This window comes from Rutidosis leptorrhynchoides, chromosome 3, assembly GCF_046630445.1.
Source record: "Rutidosis leptorrhynchoides isolate AG116_Rl617_1_P2 chromosome 3, CSIRO_AGI_Rlap_v1, whole genome shotgun sequence".
NCBI classification, from domain to species: Eukaryota; Viridiplantae; Streptophyta; class Magnoliopsida; order Asterales; family Asteraceae; genus Rutidosis; species Rutidosis leptorrhynchoides.
Window position 1 is genome coordinate 73007011 of NC_092335.1, and position 22659 is coordinate 73029669.

Consider the following 22659-nt stretch of genomic DNA (forward strand, 5'->3'; position numbering starts at 1 on the left):
ATTCTTATCACCGTTTTCCTCCCACTTTCTTTTGACTTGCTTCACATTGGCCTCTTCAGCAGTCTGTTCTTTAATTCTTTCTTCAATCTGGTTCACTAGTTTGTGAGCCATTCTACATGCCTGTTGTATGGAGGCGGGCTCGTGTGAACTTATATCTTCTTGGATTCTTTCCGGTAATCCTTTCACAAACGCGTCGATCTTCTCTTCCTCATCTTCGAATGCTCCCGGACACAATAGGCACAATTCTGTGAATCGTCTTTCGTACGTGGTAATATCAAATCCTTGGGTTCGTAACCCTCTAAGTTCTGTCTTGAGCTTATTGACCTCGGTTCTGGGACGGTACTTCTCGTTCATCAAGTGCTTGAATGCTGACCACGGTAGTGCGTACGCATCGTCTTGTCCCACTTGCTCTAGATAGGTATTCCACCATGTTAATGCAGAACCTGTGAAGGTATGCGTAGCGTACTTTACTTTGTCCTCTTCAGTACAGTTACTTATGGCAAACACCGATTCGACCTTCTCGGTCCACCGTTTCAATCCGATCGGTCCTTCGGTTCCATCAAATTCCAAAGGTTTGCAGGCAGTGAATTCTTTGTAGGTGCATCCTACACGATTTCCTGTACTGCTAGATCCAAGGTTATTGTTGGTATGTAGCGCAGCCTGTACTGCGGCTATGTTTGAAGCTAGAAAAGTACGGAATTCCTCTTCATTCATATTCACGGTGTGTCGAGTAGTCGGTGCCATTTCCTTCAAAATAGTCAAATGGAACAAGTTAATCATACAGAATATTAAGAGTAGTTAATAGTATTTCGTAGCATAATATAAACTCATTTATAAAAGCTTTTTCTTCATATTAGCGTTTTATAAGTTTAAATTCGGGTAGTACCTACCCGTTAAGTTCATATTTAGTAGCTAATATACAATTCAACTACTACAATTCTATATGAAAAACTGATTATAATAATATTTCGCGTTCAAACTTTTATACAATATTTTACAAACTTACAATACCGCTTATTTTACATAAAGCATGAAATATAGCACACAATAACTTTGATACAAGATAGTTGTGAAGATAATTCTAGCTAGTACACAAGTCGTTCAGCAAAGGCAATAAAGACACGTAATTCATACGTCCAGAAACAAGTCATGCATTCTGGTTTTACTAGGACTACTTCCCATCCTTGGTCTTGTGGAACATAACCGTTATGGCCGTTGATAAGACAGCGTGTTGTAACGTCGTCAAAGGGATGAGGGTTACGTAATGACCAACAGTCTCGTAATAACCTAAAAACCTCATTTTTTACCCCAATTACCGACTCCGTCACTTGTGGGAACGTTTTGTTTAATAGTTGTAGCCCGATGTTCTTGTTCTAACTTTGGTGAGAAGCGAACATTACTAACCCGTAAGCATAACATGCTTCTTTATGTTGCATGTTAGCCGCTTTTTCTAAATCACGAAGTCCTATATTCGGATATACTGAGTCAAAATAATTTCTTAACCCGTTGCGTAAAATAGCATTTGGGTTCCCCGCAATATATGCGTCAAAGTAAACACATCGTAACTTATGGATTTCCCAATGTGATATCCCCCATCTTTCGAACGAAAGCCTTTTATAAACCAAGGCATTCTTGGAACGTTCTTCGAATGTCTTACAAACTGATCTCGCCTTAAATAGTTGTGCCGAGGAATTCTGACCGACTCTAGACAAGATTTCATCAATCATGTCTCCGGGTAGGTCTCTTAAAATATTGGGTTGTCTATCCATTTTGTGTTTTTATACTGTAAAATAGACAAGAGTTAGATTCATAAAAAAAAATACTTATTAATACAAGCAATTTTTACATATATCATAAAGCATAAGCACACTATATTACATATATTACACCACACGAATACAACTATCTTATTCCGACTCGCTCGTTTCTTCTTGTTCGGTTTTGGTTCATTTTGCCAAGTTTCTAGGGATATATGATGTTCCCCTAATACGAGCCGTCGTTGTCCACATTGGTTTAGAAAAACCTGGTGGTTTAGTGGTTCCCGGGTCATTGTTACAACTTAAGGACTTCGGGGGTTGACGATACATATAAAGTTCATCGGGGTTGGAATTAGATTTCTCTATTTTTATGCCCTTTCCCTTATTATTTTCTTTTACCTTTTTAAATTCAGTTGGGGTAATTTCTATAACATCATCGGAATTCTCGTCGGAATCCGATTCATCGGAGAATTGGTAATCCTCCCAATATTTTGCTTCCTTGGCGGAAACACCATTGACCATAATTAACCTTGGTTGGTTGGTTGAGGATTCTCTTTTACTTAATCATTTTATTATTTCCCCCACCGGTTCTATTTCTTCTTCCGGTTCCGATTCTTCTTCCGGTTCCGATTCTTCTTTCGGTTCCGACTCTTCTTCCGGTTCCTCTTCGGGAACTTGTGAATCAGTCCACGAATCATTCCAATTTACATTTGACTCTTCATTATTATTAGGTGAGTCAATGGGACTTGTTCTAGAGGTAGACATCTATCACATAATATCAAACACGTTAAGAGATTAATATATTACATAATATTCATATGTTAAAAATATATAGTTTCCAACAAAAATGTTAAGCAATCATTTTTAAAGAAAACACGGTCGAAGTCCAGACTCACTAATGCATCCTAACAAACTCGATAAGACACACTAATGCAAATTTTTTGGTTCTCTAAGACCAACGCTCGGATACCAACTGAAATGTCCCGTTCTTATTGATTAAAAACGTTCCATATTAATTGATTTCGTTGCGAGGTTTTGACCTCTATATGAGACGTTTTTCAAAGACTGCATTCATTTTTAAAACAAACCATAACCTTTATTTCATAAATAAAGGTTTAAAAAGCTTTACGTAGATTATCAAATAATGATAATCTAAAATATCCTGTTTACACACGACCATTACATAATGGTTTACAATACAAATATGTTACATCGAAATCAGTTTCTTGAATGCAGTTTTTACACAGTATCATACAAACATGGACTCCAAATCTTGTCCTTATTTTAGTATGCAACAGCGGAAGCTCTTAGTATTCACCTGAGAATAAACATGCTTTAAACGTCAACAAAAATGTTTGTGAGTTATAGGTTTAACCTATATATATCAAATTGTAACAATAGACCACAAGATTTCATATTTCAATATACATCCCATACATAGAGATAAAAATTATTCATATGGTGAACACCTGGTAACCGACATTAACAAGATGCATATATATAAGAATATCCCCATCATTCCGGGACACCCTTCGGATATGATATAAATTTCGAAGTACTAAAGCATCCGGTACTTTGGATGGGGTTTGTTAGGCCCAATAGATCTATCTTTAGGATTCGCGTCAATTAGGGTGTCTGTTCCCTAATTCTTAGATTACCAGACTTAATAAAAAGGGGCATATTCGATTTCGATAATTCAACCATAGAATGTAGTTTCACGTACTTGTGTCTATTTTGTAAATCATTTATAAAACCTGCATGTATTCTCATCTCAAAAATATTAGATTTTAAAAGTGGGACTATAACTCACTTTCACAGATTTTTACTTCGTCGAGAAGTAAGACTTGGCCACTGTTGATTCACGAACCTATAACAATATATACATGTATATTAAAGTATGTTCAAAATATATTTACAACACTTTTAATATATTTTGATGTTTTAAGTTTATTAAGTCAGCTGTCCTCGTTAGTAACCTACAACTAGTTGTCCACAGTTAGATGTACAGAAATAAATCGATAAATATTATCTTGAATCAATCCACTGCCCAGTGTATACGTATCTCAGTATTGATCACAACTCAAACTATATATATTTTAGAATCAACCTCAACCCTGTATAGCTAACTCCAACATTCACATATAGAGTGTCTATGGTTGTTCCGAAATATATATAGATGTGTCGACATGATAGGTCAAAATATTGTATACGTGTTTATGGTATCTCAAGATTACATAATATACAATACAAGTTGATTAAGTTATGGTTGGAATAGATTTGTTACTAATTTTCACGTAGCTAAAATGAGAAAAATTATCCAATCTTGTTTTACTCATAACTTCTTCATTTTAAATCCGTTTTGAGTGAATCAAATTGCTATGGTTTCATATTGAACTCTATTTTATGAATCTAAACAGAAAAAGTATAGGTTTATAGTTGGAAAAATAAGTTACAAGTCGTTTTTGTAAAGGTAGTCATTTCAGTCGAAAGAACGACGTCTAGATGACCATTTTAGAAAACATACTTCCACTTTGAGTTTAACCATAATTTTTGGATATAGTTTCATGTTCATAATAAAAATCATTTTCTTAGAATAACAACTTTTAAATCAAAGTTTATCATAGTTTTTAATTAACTAACCCAAAACAGCCCGCGGTGTTACTACGACGGCGTAAATCCGATTTTACGGTATTTTTCGTGTTTCCAGGTTTTAAATCATTAAGTTAGCATATCATATAGATATAGAACATGTGTTTAGTTAATTTTAAAAGTCAAGTTAGAAGGATTAACTTTTGTTTGCGAACAAGTTTAGAATTAACTAAACTATGTTCTAGTGATTACGAGTTTAAACCTTCGAATAAGATAGTTTTATATATATGAATCGAATGATGTTATGAACATCATTACTACCTCAAGTTTAGTAGGTAAACCTACTGGAAGTGACAAGAAATGATCTAGCTTCAAAGGATCTTGGATGGCTTGAAAGTTCTTGAAGTAGGATCATGACACAAAAACAAGTTCAAGTAAGATTTTTACTCGAATTAAGATAGTTTATTGTTATAGAAATTGAATCAAAGTTTGAATATGAATATTACCTTGAATAAGAAAGATAACCTACTGTATATAACAAAGGTTTCTTGATCTTAGATGATTACTTGGAATGGATTAGAAAGCTTGGAAGTAAATTAGTAAACTTGAAGGGATTTTTGAAGTGTTCTTGAAGTGTTCTTCCTATGATGATTATAGCTTGATTCTTGAAGTGATTTTTGATGAAGATGATGATTAACTACTGGAAAAATACGTTCATAATAGTGTGTGTGTGTTGAGAGAGAATTAGAAAGAGAATTGGAAGTGAAATGGAGTGAATGATGAGTGGTAATTGGTGAGTGGTGAGTGGGGTTAAAAGGAGTTCTAGTTAGTTGACTAGCTCATGGTAGAAGTTAAAATTGATTAGTCATACATGACATAATCAAGAGTGGAATCCCATGCTAGTTCCTATTGGTATATACTCATAGTAAGTACGTTTTGAAGCTGTGTATAATACGGGTAAGAATACGACTAGAATTCTTGATGAAAGAAAAGAATGGAAAAGTAACTGTAACCATTTTCGTTAAGTATGAGTGTTTTGATATATGTCTTGAAGTCTTCCAAAAGTATTTTAATACATCTAAATACACTACATGTATATACATTTTAACTGAGTCGTTAAGTCATCGTTAGTCGTTACATGTAAGTGTTGTTTTGAAACCTTTAAGTTAACGATCTCAATTAATGTTGTTAACCCATTGTTTATTATATCTAATGAGATGTTAAATTATTATATTATCATGATATTATGATATATTAATATATCTTAATATGATATATATACATTTAAATGTCGTTACAACGATAATCGTTACATATATGTCTCGTTTCGAAATCCTTAAGTTAGTAGTCTTGTTTATATGTATATAACTCATTGTTAATATACTTATGGAGATACTTACTTATCATAATCTCATGTTAACCATATGTATATCCATATATATATCGTCATGTCGTTTTTACAAGTTTTAACGTTCGTGAATCGCCGGTCAACTTGGGTGGTCAATTGTCTATATGAAACATATTTCAATTAATCAAGTCTTAACAAGTTTGATTGCTTAACATGTTGGAAACATTTAATCATGTAAATATCAATCTCAATTAATATATATAAACATGGAAAAGTTCGGGTCACTACAACTAGCATGAAATATCTTATAAAATTACAAAAATATGAGTAATCATTCATGACTTATTTACATGAAAACAAAATTACATATCCTTTATATCTAATCCATACACCAACGACCAAAAACACCTACAAACACTTTCATTCTTCAATTTTCTTCATCTAATTGATCTCTCTCAAGTTCTATCTTCAAGTTCTAAGTGTTCTTCATAAATTCCAAAAGTTCTAGTTTCATAAAATCAAGAATACTTCCAAGATTGCAAGTTTACTTCCAAGTTTTCTAAATCCATTCCAAGTAATCATCCAAGATCAAGAAACCTTTGTTACTTACAGTAGGTTATCTTTCTAATACAAGTTAATAATCATATTCAAACTTTAATTCAATTTCTATAACTATAACAATCTTATTTCGAGTGGAAATCTTACTTGAAATTGTTTTCGTGTCATGATTCTGCTTCAAGAACTTTCAAGCCATCCAAGGATCCTTTGAAGCTAGATCCATTTTTCTCATTTCCAGTAGGTTTATCCAAGGAACTTGAGGTAGTAATGATGTTCATAACATCATTCAATTCATACATATAAAGCTATCTTATTCGAAGGTTTAAACTTGTAATCACTAGAACATTGTTTAGTTAATTCTAAACTTGTTCGCAAATAAAAGTTAATCCTTCTAACTTGACTTTTAAAATCAACTAAACACATGTTCTATATCTATATGATATGCTAACTTAATGATTTAAAACCTGGAAACACGAAAAACACCGTAAAATTGAATTTACACCGTCGTAGTAACACCGCGGGCTGTTTTGGGTTAGTTAATTAAAAACTATGATATACTTTGATTTAAAAGTTGTTCTTTTGGGAAAATGATTTTTCTTATGAACATGAAACTATATCCAAAAATCATGGTTAAACTCAAAGTGTAAGTATGTTTTCTAAAATGGTCATCTAGACGTCGTTCTTTCGACTGAAATGACTACCTTTACAAAAATGACTTGTAACTTATATTTCCGACTATAAACCTATACTTTTTCTGTTTAGATTCATAAAATAGAGTTCAATATGAAACCATAGCAATTTGATTCACTCAAAACGGATTTACAATGAAGAAGTTATGGGTAAAACAAGATTGGATAATTTTTCTCATTTTAGCTACGTGAAAATTGGTAACAAATCTATTCCAACCATAACTTAATCAACTTGTATTGTATATTATGTAATTTTGAGATACCATAGACACGTATACAATGTTTCAACCTATCATGTCGACACATCTATATATATTTCGGAACAACCATAGACACTCTATATGTGAATGTTGGAGTTAGCTATACAGGGTTGAGGTTGATTCCAAAATATATATAGTTTGAGTTGTGATCAATAATGAGATATGTATACACTGGGTCGTGGATTGATTCAAGATAATATATATCGATTTATTTCTGTACATCTAACTGTGGACAACTAGTTGTAGGTTACTAACGAGGACAGCTGACTTAATAAACTTAAAACATCAAAATGTATTAAAAGTGTTGTAAATATATTTTGAACATACTTTGATATATATATATACATATTTGTTATAGGTTCGTGAATAGACCAGTGGCCAAGTCTTACTTCCCGACGAAGTAAAAATCTGTGAAAGTGAGTTATAGTCCCACTTTTAAAATCTAATATTTTTGAGATAAGAATACATGCATGTTTTATAAATGATTTACAAAATAGACACAAGTACGTGAAACTACATTCTATGGTTGAATTATCGAAATCGAATATGCCCCTTTTTATTAAGTCTGGTAATCTAAGAATTAGGGAACAGACACCCTAATTGACGCGAATCCTAAAGATAGATCTATTGGGCCTAACAAACCCCATCCAAAGTACCAGATGCTTTAGTACTTTGAAATTTATATCATATCCGAAGGGTGTCCCGGAATGATGGGGATATTCTTATATATGCATCTTGTTAATGTCGATTACCAGGTGTTCACCATATGAATAATTTTTATCTCTATGTATGGGATGTATATTGAAATATGAAATCTTGTGGTCTATTGTTACGATTTGATATATATAGGTTAAACCTATAACTCACCAACATTTTTGTTGACGTTTTAAGCATGTTTATTCTCAGGTGATTATTAAGAGCTTCCGCTGTCGCATACTTAAATAAGGACGAGATTTGGAGTCCATGCTTGTAGGATATTGTGTAAAAACTGCATTCAAGAAACTTATTTTGTTGTAACATATTTGTATTGTAAACCATTATGTAATGTTCGTGTGTAAACAGGATATTTTAGATTATCATTATTTGATAATCTACGTAAAGTTTTTTAAACCTTTATTGATGAAATAAAGGTTATGGTTTGTTTTAAAATGAACGCAGTCTTTGAAAAACGTCTCATATAGAGGTTAAAACACTCGCAACGAAATCAATTAATATGGAACGTTTTTAATCAATAAGAACGTGACATTTCAGTTGGTATCCGAGCGTTGGTCTTAGAGAACCAGAAAATTTGCATTAGTGTATCTTATCGAGTTTGTTAGGATGCATTAGTGAGTCTGGACTTCGACCGTGTTTTCTTTAAAAATGATTGCTTAACATTTTTGTTGGAAACTATATATTATTAACATGTATATATTATGTGATATATTAATCTCTTAACATGTTTGATATTGTGTGATAGATGTCTACCTCTAGCATAAATCCCATTGACTCACCTAATAATAACGAAGAGTCGAATATATATTGGACTGATTCACAAGTTCCCGAAGAGGAACCGGAAGAAGAATCAGAACCGGAAGAAGAATCAGAACCGGAAGAGGAGGAACCGAAGGAGGAAATAGAACCGGTGGGGGAAATAATCAAATGGTTAAGTAAAAGAAAATCCTCAACCAACCGACCAAGGTTAATTATGGTCAATGGTGTTTCCGCCAAGGAAGCAAAATATTGGGAGGATTACCAATTCTCCGATGAATCGGATTCCGACGAGAATTCCGATGATGTTATAGAAATTACCCCAACTGAATTTAAAAAGGCAAAAGAAAATAATAAGGGAAAGAGCATAAAATAGAGAAATCTAATTCCAATCCCGATGAACTTTATATGTATCGTCAACCCCCGAAGTCCTTAAGTTGTAACAATGACCCGGGAACCTCTAAACCAATGTGGAAAACGACAGCTCGTATTAGGGGAACATCATATATCCCTAGAAACTTGGCAAAACGAACCAAAACTGAAGAAGAAGAAACGAGCGAGTCGAAATAAGATAGTTGTATTCGTGTGGTGTAATATATGTAATATAGTGTGCTTATGCTTTATGATATATGTAAAAATTTCTTGTATTAATAAGTATTTTTTTATGAATCTAACTCTTGTCTATTTTACAGTATAAAAACACAAAATGGATAGACAACCCAATATTTTAAGAGACCTACCCGGAGACATGATTGATGAAATCTTATCTAGAGTCGGTCAGAATTCCTCGGCACAACTATTTAAGGCGAGATCAGTTTGTAAGACATTCGAAGAACGTTCCAAGAATGCCTTGATTTATAAAAGGCTTTCGTTCGAAAGATGGGGGATATCACATTGGGAAATCCATAAGTTACGATGTGTTTACTTTGACGCATATATTGCGGGGAACCCAAATGCTATTTTACGCAATGGGTTAAGAAATTATTTTGACTCAATATATCCGAATATTGGACTTCGTGATTTAGAAAAAGCGGCTAACATGCAACATAAAGAAGCATGTTATCCTTACAGATTAGTAATGTTCGCTTCTCACCAAAGTGAGAACAAGAACATCGGGCTACAACTATTAAACAAAACGTTCCCACAAGTGACGGAGTCGGTAATTGGGGTAAGAAATGAGGTTTTTAGATTGTTACGGGACTGTTGGACATTACGTAACCCTCGTCCCTTTGACGACGTTACAACACGCTGTCTTATCAACGGCCATAACGGTTATGTTCCACAAGACCAAGGTGGGAAGTAGTCCTAGTAAAACCAGAATGCATGACTTGTTTCTGGACGTATGAATTACGTGTCTTTATTGCCTTTGCTGAACAACTTGTGTACTAGCTAGAATTATCTTCACAACCATCTTGTATCAAATTTATTGTGTGCTATATTTCATGCTATATGTAAAATAAGCGGTATTGTAAGTTTGTAAAATATTGTGTAAAAGTTTGAACGCGAAATATTATTATAATCAGTTTTTCATATAGAATTGTAGTAGTTGAATTGTATATTAGCTGCTAAGTATGAACTTAACGGGTAGGTACTACCCGAATTTAAACATATAAAATGCTAATATGAAGAAAAAGCTTTCATAAATGAGTTCATATTATGCTACGAAATACTATTAACTACTCTTAATATTCTGTATGATTAACTTGTTCCATTTGACTATTTTGAAGGAAATGGCACCGACTACTCGACACACCGTGAATATGAATGAAGAGGAATTCCGTACTTTTCTAGCTTCAAACATAGCCGCAGTACAGGCTGCGCTACATACCAACAATAACCTTGGATCTAGCAGTACAGGAAATCGTGTAGGATGCACCTACAAAGAATTCACTGCCTGCAAACCTTTGGAATTTGATGGAACCGAAGGACCGATCGGATTGAAACGGTGGACCGAGAAGGTCGAATCGGTGTTTGCCATAAGTAAGTGTACTGAAGAGGACAAAGTAAAGTACGCTACGCATACCTTCACAGGTTCTGCGTTAACATGGTGGAATACCTATCTAGAGCAAGTGGGACAAGACGATGCGTACGCACTACCGTGGTCAGCATTCAAGCACTTGATGAACGAGAAGTACCGTCCCAGAACCGAGGTCAATAAGCTCAAGACAGAACTTAGAGGGTTACGAACCCAAGGATTTGATATTACCACGTATGAAAGACGATTCACAGAATTGTGCCTATTGTATCCGGGAGCCTTCGAAGATGAGGAAGAGAAGATCGACGCGTTTGTGAAAGGATTACCGGAAAGAATCCAAGAAGATATAAGTTCACACGAGCCCGCCTCCATACAACAGGCATGTAGAATGGCTCACAAACTAGTGAACCAGATTGAAGAAAGAATTAAAGAACAGACTGCTGAAGAGGCCAATGTGAAGCAAGTCAAAAGAAAGTGGGAGGAAAACGGTGATAAGAATCACCAATACAACAACAACAGCAATTACAACAATAATCGCAACAATTATCCCAACAATCGCAACATCAATCGCAACTACAACAAACGGCCCAACAACAACAACAACAACAACAACAACAACAACAGCAACTACAACAATCATCCCAACAACAATAATAACCGCAACAACAACAACAATTAGAAGCAGCTATGCCAAAGGTGTGAAAAGTATCACTCGGGGTTCTGCACCAAATTTTGCAACAAGTGTAAAAGAAATGGTCATAGCGCGGCAAAGTGTGAGGTCTACGGACCAGGGGTTAATAGAACGAAAGGAACAAATGGTGTCGGAATGAGTAATGGCGGAGCAAGTAGTGTCGGAGCAAGTTATGCCAATGTAGTTTGTTATAAATGTGGAAAACCGGCCCACATTATTAGAAATTGCCCGAACCAGGAGAACACTAATGGACAAGGTCGCGGAAGAGTTTTCAATATTAATGCGACAGAGGCACAGGAAGACCCGGAGCTTGTTACGGGTACGTTTCTTATTGACAATAAATTTGCTTACGTTTTATTTGATTCGGGTGCGGATAGAAGCTATATGAGTAGAGATTTTTGTGCTAAATTAAGTTGTCCATTGACTCCTTTGGATAGTAAATTTTTACTCGAATTAGCAAATGGTAAATTAATTTCAGCATATAATATATATCGGAATCGAGAAATTAAACTGGTTAACGAAACATTTAAGATTGACTTGATACCAGTAGAGTTAGGGAGTTTTGATGTGATAATCGGTATGGACTGGTTGAAAGAAGTGAAAGCAGAGATCGTTTGTTACAAAAATGCAATTCGCATTGTACGAGAAGAAGGAGAACCCTTAATGGTGTACGGAGAAAAGGGCAACATGAAGCTACATCTTATTAGTAATTTGAAGGCACAAAAACTAATAAGAAAAGGTTGCTATGCTGTTCTAGCACACATCGAGAAAGTACAAACTGAAGAAAATAGCATCAATGATGTTCCCGTCGTAAAAGAATTTCCCGATGTATTTCCGAAAGAATTACCGGGACTACCTCCACATCGATATGTTGAATTTCAAATAGATCTTGTACCAGGAGCTGCACCAATAGCTCGTGCTCCTTATAGACTCGCACCCAGCGAGATGAAAGAACTACAAAGCCAATTACAAGAACTTTTAGAGCGTGATTTCATTCGACCAAGCACATCACCGTGGGGAGCTCCTGTTTTGTTTGTCAAGAAGAAAGATGGTACATTCAGGTTGTGTATCGACTACCGAGAGTTGAACAAACTTACCATCAAGAACCGCTACCCACTACCGAGAATCGACGACTTATTTGATCAACTACAAGGCTCGTCTGTTTATTCAAAGATTGACTTACGTTCCGGGTATCATCAAATGCGGGTGAAAGAAGACGATATTCTAAAGACTGCTTTCAGAACACGTTACGGTCATTACGAGTTTATGGTCATGCCGTTTGGTTTAACTAATGTACCAGCTGTGTTCATGGACCTTATGAACCGAGTGTGTGGACCATACCTTGACAAGTTTGTCATTGTTTTCATTGATGACATATTTATTTACTCAAAGAATGACCAAGAACACGGTGAACATTTGAGAAAGGTGTTAAAAGTATTGAGGAAGGAAGAATTGTACGCTAAGTTTTAAAAGTGTGCATTTTGGTTGGAAGAAGTTCAATTCCTCGGTCACATAGTGAACAAAGAAGGTATTAAGGTGGATCCGGCAAAGATAGAAACTGTTGAAAAGTGGGAAACCCCAAAAACTCCGAAACACATACGCCAGTTTTTAGGACTAGCTGGTTACTACAGAAGGTTCATCCAAGACTTTTCCAGAATATCAAAACCCTTGACTGCATTAACACATAAAGGGAAGAAATTTGAATGGAATGATGAACAAGAGAAAGCGTTTCAGTTATTGAAGAAAAAGCTAACTACGGCACCTATATTGTCATTGCCTGAAGGGAATGATGATTTTGTGATTTATTGTGACGCATCAAAGCAAGGTCTCGGTTGTGTATTAATGCAACGAACGAAGGTGATTGCTTATGCGTCTAGACAATTGAAGATTCACGAACAAAATTATACGACGCATGATTTGGAATTAGGCGCGGTTGTTTTTGCATTAAAGACTTGGAGGCACTACTTATATGGGGTTAAAAGTATTATATATACCGACCACAAAAGTCTTCAACACATATTTAATCAGAAACAACTGAATATGAGGCAGCGTAGGTGGATTGAATTGTTGAATGATTACGACTTTGAGATTCGTTACCACCCGGGGAAGGCAAATGTGGTAGCCGATGCCTTGAGCAGGAAGGACAGAGAACCCATTCGAGTAAGATCTATGAATATAATGATTCATAATAACCTTACTACTCAAATAAAGGAGGCACAACAAGGAGTTTTAAAAGAGGGAAATTTAAAGGATGAAATACCCAAAGGATCGGAGAAGCATCTTAATATTCGGGAAGACGGAACCCGGTATAGGGCTGAAAGGATTTGGGTACCAAAATTTGGAGATATGAGAGAAATGGTACTTAGAGAAGCTCATAAAACCAGATACTCAATACATCCTGGAACGGGGAAGATGTACAAGGATCTCAAGAAAATTTTTGGTGGCCGGGTATGAAAGCCGATGTTGCTAAATACGTAGGAGAATGTTTGACATGTTCTAAGGTCAAAGCTGAGCATCAGAAACCATCAGGTTTACTTCAACAACCCGAAATCCCGGAATGGAAATGGGAAAAAATTACCATGGATTTCATCACTAAATTGCCAAGGACTGCAAGTGGTTTTGATACTATTTGGGTAATAGTTGATCGTCTCACCAAATCAGCACACTTCCTGCCAATAAGAGAAGATGACAAGATGGAGAAGTTAGCACGACTGTATTTGAAGGAAGTCATCTCCAGACATGGAATACCAATCTCTATTATCTCTTATAGGGATGGCAGATTTATTTCAAGATTCTGGCAGACATTACAACAAGCATTAGGAACTCGTCTAGACATGAGTACTGCCTATCATCCACAAACTGATGGGCAGAGCGAAAGGACGATACAAACGCTTGAAGACATGCTACGAGCAGGTGTTATTGATTTCGAAAACAGTTGGGATCGACATCTACCATTAGCAGAATTTTCCTACAACAACAGCTACCATTCAAGCATTGAGATGGCGCCGTTTTGAAGCACTTTATGGTAGAAAGTGCAGGTCTCCGATTTGTTGGAGTGAAGTGGGGGATAGACAGATTACGGGTCCGGAGATAATACAAGAAACTACCGAGAAGATCATCCAAATTCAACAACGGTTGAAAACCGCCCAAAGTCGACAAAAGAGCTACGCTGACATTAAAAGAAAAGATATAGAATTTGAAATTGGAGAGATGGTCATGCTTAAAGTTGCACCTTGGAAAGGCGTTGTTCGATTCGGTAAATGAGGGAAATTAAATCCAAGGTATATTGGACCATTCAAGATTATTGATCGTGTCGGACCAGTAGCTTACCGACTTGAGTTACCTCAACAACTCACGGCTGTACATAACACTTTCCACGTCTCGAATTTGAAGAAATGTTTTGCTAAAGAAGATCTCACTATTCCGTTAGATGAAATCCAAATCAACGAAAAACTTCAATTCATCGAAGAACCCGTCGAAATAATGGATCGTGAGGTTAAAAGACTTAAGCAAAACAAGATACCAATTGTTAAGGTTCGATGGAATGCTCGTAGAGGACCCGAGTTCACCTGGGAGCATGAAGATCAGATGAAGAAGAAATACCCGCATCTATTTCCAGAAGATTCATCAACACCTTCAACAACTTAAAATTTCGAGACGAAATTTATTTAACGGGTAGGTACTGTAGTGACCCGAACTTTTCCATGTTTATATATATATATATTAAATGAAATTGTTATTTACATGATTAAGTGTTTCCAACATGTTAAGCAATCAAACTTGTTAAGAATTGATTAATTGAAATAGGTTTCATATAGACAATTGACCACCCAAGTTGACCGGTGATTCACGAACGTTAAAACTTGTAAAAACTATACGATGACATATATATGGTTATATATATAGTTAACATGATTTTATTATAAGTATGTATCTCATTAGGTATTTTAACAATGAGTTATATACATAAAAATGAGACTATTAATTTAAGAAACTCGAAAACGATATATATAACGATTATCGTTATAACAACGTCTTACTAGGTACATATGAATCATATTAAGATATTGATACACTTGGTTAATTATGTTAAATGATAAGTAAATATACTATTAAGTGTATTAACAATGAAATACATATGTAAAAATAAGACTACTAACTTAATGATTTCGAAACGAGACATATATGTAACGATTATCGTTGTAACGACATTTAACTGTATATATATCATACTAAGATATATTATATATCATAATATCATGATAATATAACAATTTAACATCTCATTTGTTATAATAAACAATGGGTTAACAACATTCAACAAGATCGTTAACCTAAAGGTTTCAAAACAACATTTACATGTAACGACTAACGATGACTTAACGACTCAGTTAGAATGTATATACATGTAGTGTTTTAATATGTATTCATACACTTTTGAAAGACTTCAAGACAATTATCAAAATACTTCTACTTAACAAAAATGCTTACAATTACATCCTCGTTCAGTTTCATCAACAATTCTACTCGTATGCACCAGTATTCGTACTCGTACAATACACAGCTTTTAGATGTATGTACTATTGGTATATACACTCCAATGATCAGCTCTTAGAAGCCCATGTGAGTCACCTAACACATTTGGGAACCATCATTTGGCAACTAGCATGAAATATCTCATAAAATTACAAAAATATGAGTAATCATTCATGACTTATTTACATGAAAACAAAATTACATATCCTTTATATCTAATCCATACACCAACGACCAAAAACACCTACAAACACTTTCATTCTTCAATTTTCTTCATCTAATTGATCTCTCTCAAGTTCTATCTTCAAGTTCTAAGTGTTCTTCATAAATTTCAAAAGTTTTAGTTTCATAAAATCAAGAATACTTCCAAGATTGCAAGTTTACTTCCAAGTTTTCTAAATCCATTCCAAGTAATCATCCAAGATCAAGAAACCTTTGTTACTTACAGTAGGTTATCTTTCGAATACAAGGTAATAATCATATTCAAACTTTAATTCAATTTCTATAACTATAACAATCTTATTTCGAGTGGAAATCTTACTTGAAATTGTTTTCGTGTCATGATTCTGCTTCAAGAACTTTCAAGCCATCCAAGGATCCTTTGAAGCTAGATCTATTTTTCTCATTTCCAGTAGGTTTATCCAAGGAACTTGAGGTAGTAATGATGTTCATAACATCATTCAATTCATACATATAAAGCTATCTTATTCGAAGGTTTAAACTTGTAATCACTAGAACATAGTTTAGTTAATTCTAAACTTGTTCGCAAACAAAAGTTAATCCTTCTAACTTGACTTTTAAAATCAACTAAACACATGTTCTATATCTATATGATATGCTAACTTAATGATTTAAAACCTGGAAACACGAAAAACACCGTAAAATCGGATTTACGTCGTCGTAATAACACCGCGGGCTGTTTTGGGTTAGTTAATTAAAAACTATGATAAACTTTGATTTAAAAGTTGTTCTTCTAGGAAAATGATTTTCCTTATGAACATGAAACTATATCCAGAAATCATGGTTAAACTCAAAGTGTAAGTATGTTTATGATCATCTAGACGTCGTTCTTTCGACTGAAATGACTACCTTTACAAAAATGACTTGTAACTTATATTTCTGACTATAAACCTATAATTTTTCTGTTTAGATTCATAAAATAGAGTTCAATATGAAACCATAGCAATTTGATTCACTCAAAACGGATTTAAAATGAAGAAGTTATTGGTAAAACAAGATTGGATAATTTTTCTCATTTTAGCTACGTGAAAATTGGTAACAAATCTATTCCAACCATAACTTAATCAACTTGTATTGTATATTATGTAATCTTGAGATACCATAGACACGTATACAATATTTCGACCTATCATGTCAACACATCTATATATATTTCGGAACAACCATAGACACTCTATATGTGAATGTTGGAGTTAGCTATACAGGGTTGAGGTTGATTCCAAAATATATATAGTTTGAGTTGTGATCAATACTGAGATATGTATACACTGGGTCGTGGATTGATTCAAGATAATATATCGATTTATTTCTGTACATCTAACTGTGGACAACTAGTTGTAGGTTACTAATGAGGACAGCTGACTTAATAAACTTAAAACATCAAAATGTATTAAAAGTGTTGTAAATATATTTTGAACATACTTTGATATATATGTACATATTTGTTATAGGTTCGTGAATCGACCAGTGGCCAAGTCTTACTTCCCGACGAAGTAAAAATATGTGAAAGTGAGTTATAGTCCCACTATTAAAATCTAATATTTTTGGGATGAGAATACATGCAGGTTTTATAAATGATTTACAAAATAGACACAAGTACGTGAAACTACATTCTATGGTTGAATTATCAAAATCGAATATGCCCCTTTTTATTAAGTCTGGTAATCTAAGAATTAGGGAACAGACACCCTAATTGACGCGAATCCTAAATATAGATCTATTGGGCCTAACAAACCCCATCCAAAGTACCGGATGCTTTAGTACTTCAAAATTTATATCATATCCGAAGGGTGTCCCGGAATGATGGGGATATTCTTATATATGCATCTTGTTAATGTCGATTACCAGGTGTTCACCATATGAATAACTCACCAACATTTTTGTTGACGTTTTAAGCATGTTTATTCTCAGGTGATTATTAAGAGCTTCCGCTATCGCATACTTAAATAAGGACGAGATTTGGAGTCCATGCTTGTAGGATATTGTGTAAAAACTGCATTCAAAAAACTTATTTTGTTGTAACATATTTGTATTGTAAACCATTATGTAATGGTCGTGTGTAAACAGGATATTTTAGATTATCATTATTTGATAATCTACGTAAAGTTTTTTAAACCTTTATTGATGAAATAAAGGTTATGGTTTGTTTTAAAATGAATGCAGTCTTTGAAAAACGTCTCATATAGAGGTCAAAACCTCGCAACGAAATCAATTAATATGGAACGTTTTTAATCAATAAGAACAGGACATTTCATTCTTGGCAGACCATTCCTGAATACTGCCAAGGCTGTAATTGATATGCACGAGAAATCGTTGAAATTAAGGGTTGTAGGAGAAGAAATCACATTCAATGTTGATCGTCTCATGAACCATCCTAAAGAAGAAGATGTGAATCTCTCCGATTCTTTTCAAGAACTCGTAAACGAATACCTAGAAGAAACTATGGCTATATGTAGTCAAGATCAAATTTCTAATGATCTATTTTTTACACTTCCTGAAAGAAATCTCGATAACCATTCCGCCATAAACCTTAGTCAACACAAATCTCCCCTCTCTGAAAGTAATTTTCTTGGCAACACTATTCAAATAGCACCGCTAGGACAAGGCATTCCTTAATCTCTATTAAGGAGAATACCGAATGAAGAAACGGATTACATTTCGATATATCAAGAACCCCAGTCAAAGGAGGACTGTGAGGAGTTTTCTGAACCTACCTTCGAAACTAAAGAAGACGTTTCTGAAGAGGAAGCATTAAGAAGGACAATTTCTAGAAATGAAGAACAGATAGCATCAGTAACCGCTATTGAAGAATCAGAATTCCAGGAGAAGTATGACTCATTAGACCGAAAGGAGATAGCTAGGATGAAGCCATCTATCGAGGAACCTCCGGAATTGGAGTTAATTAAGTTACCTTACAATTTGGAGTATGCATTCTTAGAAGGAGAATCACAACTCCCTGTAATCATCTTGAAAGACCTCATGCCACAAGAGAAGGCAAAATTGATTCAAGTTTTGAAATCACATAAGAAGGCAATTGCTTGGAATATCTCCGACATAAAAGGGATCAACCCCAACTATTGCACCCGCAAGATTTTCATGGAAGATGATTTCAAACCTTCAGTTCAGAGGTAAAGAATGGTCAACCCTATGATTCAAGAAGTCGTCAAGAAAGAAGTAATCAAACTTCTGGACGGTCTGATCTATCCCATCTCTAATTCGCCATGGGTTAGTCCTGTTCAAGTGGTACCCAAAAAGGGAGGGACAACCGTAATTCAAAATGAGAATAATGAGCTTATTCTAACTCGGGAAGTCACCGGTTGGAGGGTTTGCATAGATTATCGTAAACTAAACGATGCAACCCGAAAGGATCATTTTCCATTACCTTTCATCGATCAAATGTTGGAACGTCTATTAGGAAATGAATACTACTGTTTCCTTGATGGTTTTTCCGGCTACTTTAAAATTTCCCTCGATCCAAAGGACCAAGAAAAGACAACCTTCACCTGTCCTTATGGAACATTTGCTTATCGACGCATGCCCTTTGGGTTATGCAATGCACCGGCTACATTCCAGCGATGCATGGTAGCAATATTCCACGATATGATTGAATGTTGTATGGAAGTCTTCATGGACGACTTCTAAGTCTTTGGTAGTACCTTTGATTCATGCCTTTCAAACCTTAACAAGATGCTCACCCGGTGTGAAGAGTCAAATTTAGTTCTGAATTGGGAAAAATGTCACTTCATGGTTAAAGAAGGGATAGTTTTAGGACATAAGATTTCAAAAGCAGGAATAGAAGTTGATAAGGCTAAGATTGAGATCATTACTAAACTTCCAGAACCTACCACAGTAAAAGCGGTAAGGAGTCTCCTAGGACACGCCGGTTTTTACCAACGATTCATTAAGGATTTTTCAAAGGTCACACGACCTCTCACCCATCTCCTAGGAAAGGAAGTCCCGTTTGTCTTCGATGAAGAATTTTGAAAAGCGTTCAACTATCTGAAGGAACAGCTAACACATGCACCCAACATGATAGCTCCTGATTGGAGTCTGCCATTTGAAATCTTGTATGATGCGAGTAATTTTGCAGTTGGATATGTGCTTGGACAACGGGTAGATAAGCACTTTCATCCAATCTATTACGCAAGCAAAACCTTAACCGGAGCTGATGTTATGCGAGGTGTATATGAAATAGCTTTATTTTTACAACTAAATACTATTAAAATACGATACAATTTTACACAAGATATTTATTTATTTAAAGAATGGATATACCTAAACCTTGCTACAACACTTATAGGCAGTGTACCTAATCGTACAGTAGTGTAGTTTTTAGTAAGTCCGGTTCGTTCCACAGGGAATCTTTAAACAAAGCTTAACGCTATATTATTTTAATTTATAAAAATACAAATAAGTAATATTATTATTATAAAGGGGGTTTTTACCGTTTAATGACCGGTTTGTCGATTTTGAAATTTTAGTCGCAGTTAAAACCTAATGTAAATATTAAAAATAAATATAACTTAATTTAAAGCGTAAAATAAATAACGATAATGAAATTGCGATAAATAAAAGTGCGATAAAATAAACTTGCGATAATTAAAAAGTATGATAATTAAAAATGCAATTAAATACAATAACAATAAATAAAATTGCTATAATTAAAAGTGCAATTAAATATAAAATAAAGGAAATTAAATATGAAATAAAATAATTATTCTTATTTAAACTTCCGTAATCATGATGTTTGACGTGTTGATTTTAGTTTTATGCCCATGGGTTAATTGTCCTTTGTCCTGGATTATTTAATATGTCCGTCTGGTTTTTGTCCATAATAGTCCATCAGTCATAAATATAAAGTGCGAGTGTCCTCGTCAAATTATCCTTATACCCGAAGTTAAATATTCCAACTAATTGGGGACTTAAATTGTAACAAAGTTTTAATACTTTGTTTAATAATTACACCAGGTTATCGACTGCGTGTAACCCAAGGTTTTAATACTTTGTTATCAATTATGCCAAGTGTCCTTGTACATAATTTCACCCCTGTTTTAATAATTCTAGTGACTATTAATCCATTCTCGTGTCCGGCTAAATGACTATTATTCGTACATATAAATACCCCGCCCATCGTGTCCGATCGAGTGTATATGGTTATTTATAGGGACGTCCAATTGTAAATCTTTATATTAAAATTAACAAACTATCATTTAGTTAAACAAATATAAAGCCCATTAATAGCACATAGTCTAATTTCTACAAGTGTCGCTCTTTTGTTCAAACCCCAATTATGGTACAAAGCTCAATTACCCAAATTTAAATATTTTTAGCCCAACATCATGATTACTTCGGATTAAATAAGCATAATAATAACTTAGCTACGAGACATTAAATTAAAAAGGTTGAACATAACTTACAATGATTAAAAATAGCGTAGCGTTACACGGACATAATTTCAACTTACACCCTTACAACATTCGCTAACATACCCTTATTATTGGAAATTAAAATTAAAATTTAAAATTAAAATAAATATATATACATATACTACGTTGATGAATGAAGAAAAAGATGTGTTGAATTCAGAAAAATGCGTTGCCTTTTATAGGCCCACACTGAAATTTGGGGCTCCGCGAGTCGCGGCCCTTGTTGCCTTCGAACTCCGCGAGTCGCGGAGGTAATATTTACAGCTCACACATCTTTGGATTCTTTCTTGCCGACGGATTTTATAATATAAATATATAATTTATATAATTAATTATATATTATATTATATTTATATATATAATTAATTTGCAACTTTCACTCCGTTGCGTCGCGCGTTGCGAGTTGACTTTGATCCCGGTTCCGGATTTTCGAACGTCCTTGCGTACTATTTTATATCGTGTACTTTGTGTTTTGTAACTTGTACTCTTGTAATTTTGAGACGTTTCTTATCAATAATTGGAACCACTTTGATTGTACTTTGTACTTTTGAGATTTTTGGTCGTTTGCGTCTTCAATTCGTCGAATCTGTCTTTTGTCTTCACCTTTTAATATTTAAACGAATATCACTTGTAAATAGAACAATTTTCAACTAAAATCTTGTCTTTCTTGAGGAATAATACTATGAAATATGTGTTCATTTTTAGCATTATCAATATTCCCACACTTAAGCATTGCTTGTCCTCAAGCAATATAGTCTTGAAATAAAAATACTTGAATCACTTCTTTATTCTTCACACTTTGTACATCAGTGATTTCAATACGGCGGTATGAACAATGATAGTAACGATGTGGTTTACAGTCTCACGTGACTATAAAATTTTAGATCCTTTAGGAAATTGGATCTTTATGAAAACATTTGATCTTTTGAAAATTCATGCTAGATTTTACCCTAGACAAGTTTTCTGATTTGATCCACCATCGGTGTTGCGAAATATATTTGTGGATCAATATTTTGGCTAAAACTTTTAGGCTCGTGTAATCCACTGCTATCCCTGTATCGGAAAGCACACATCCAATTTACTTGTTCTGTATATTACCTTTCGGTAAACTACCGTCCGG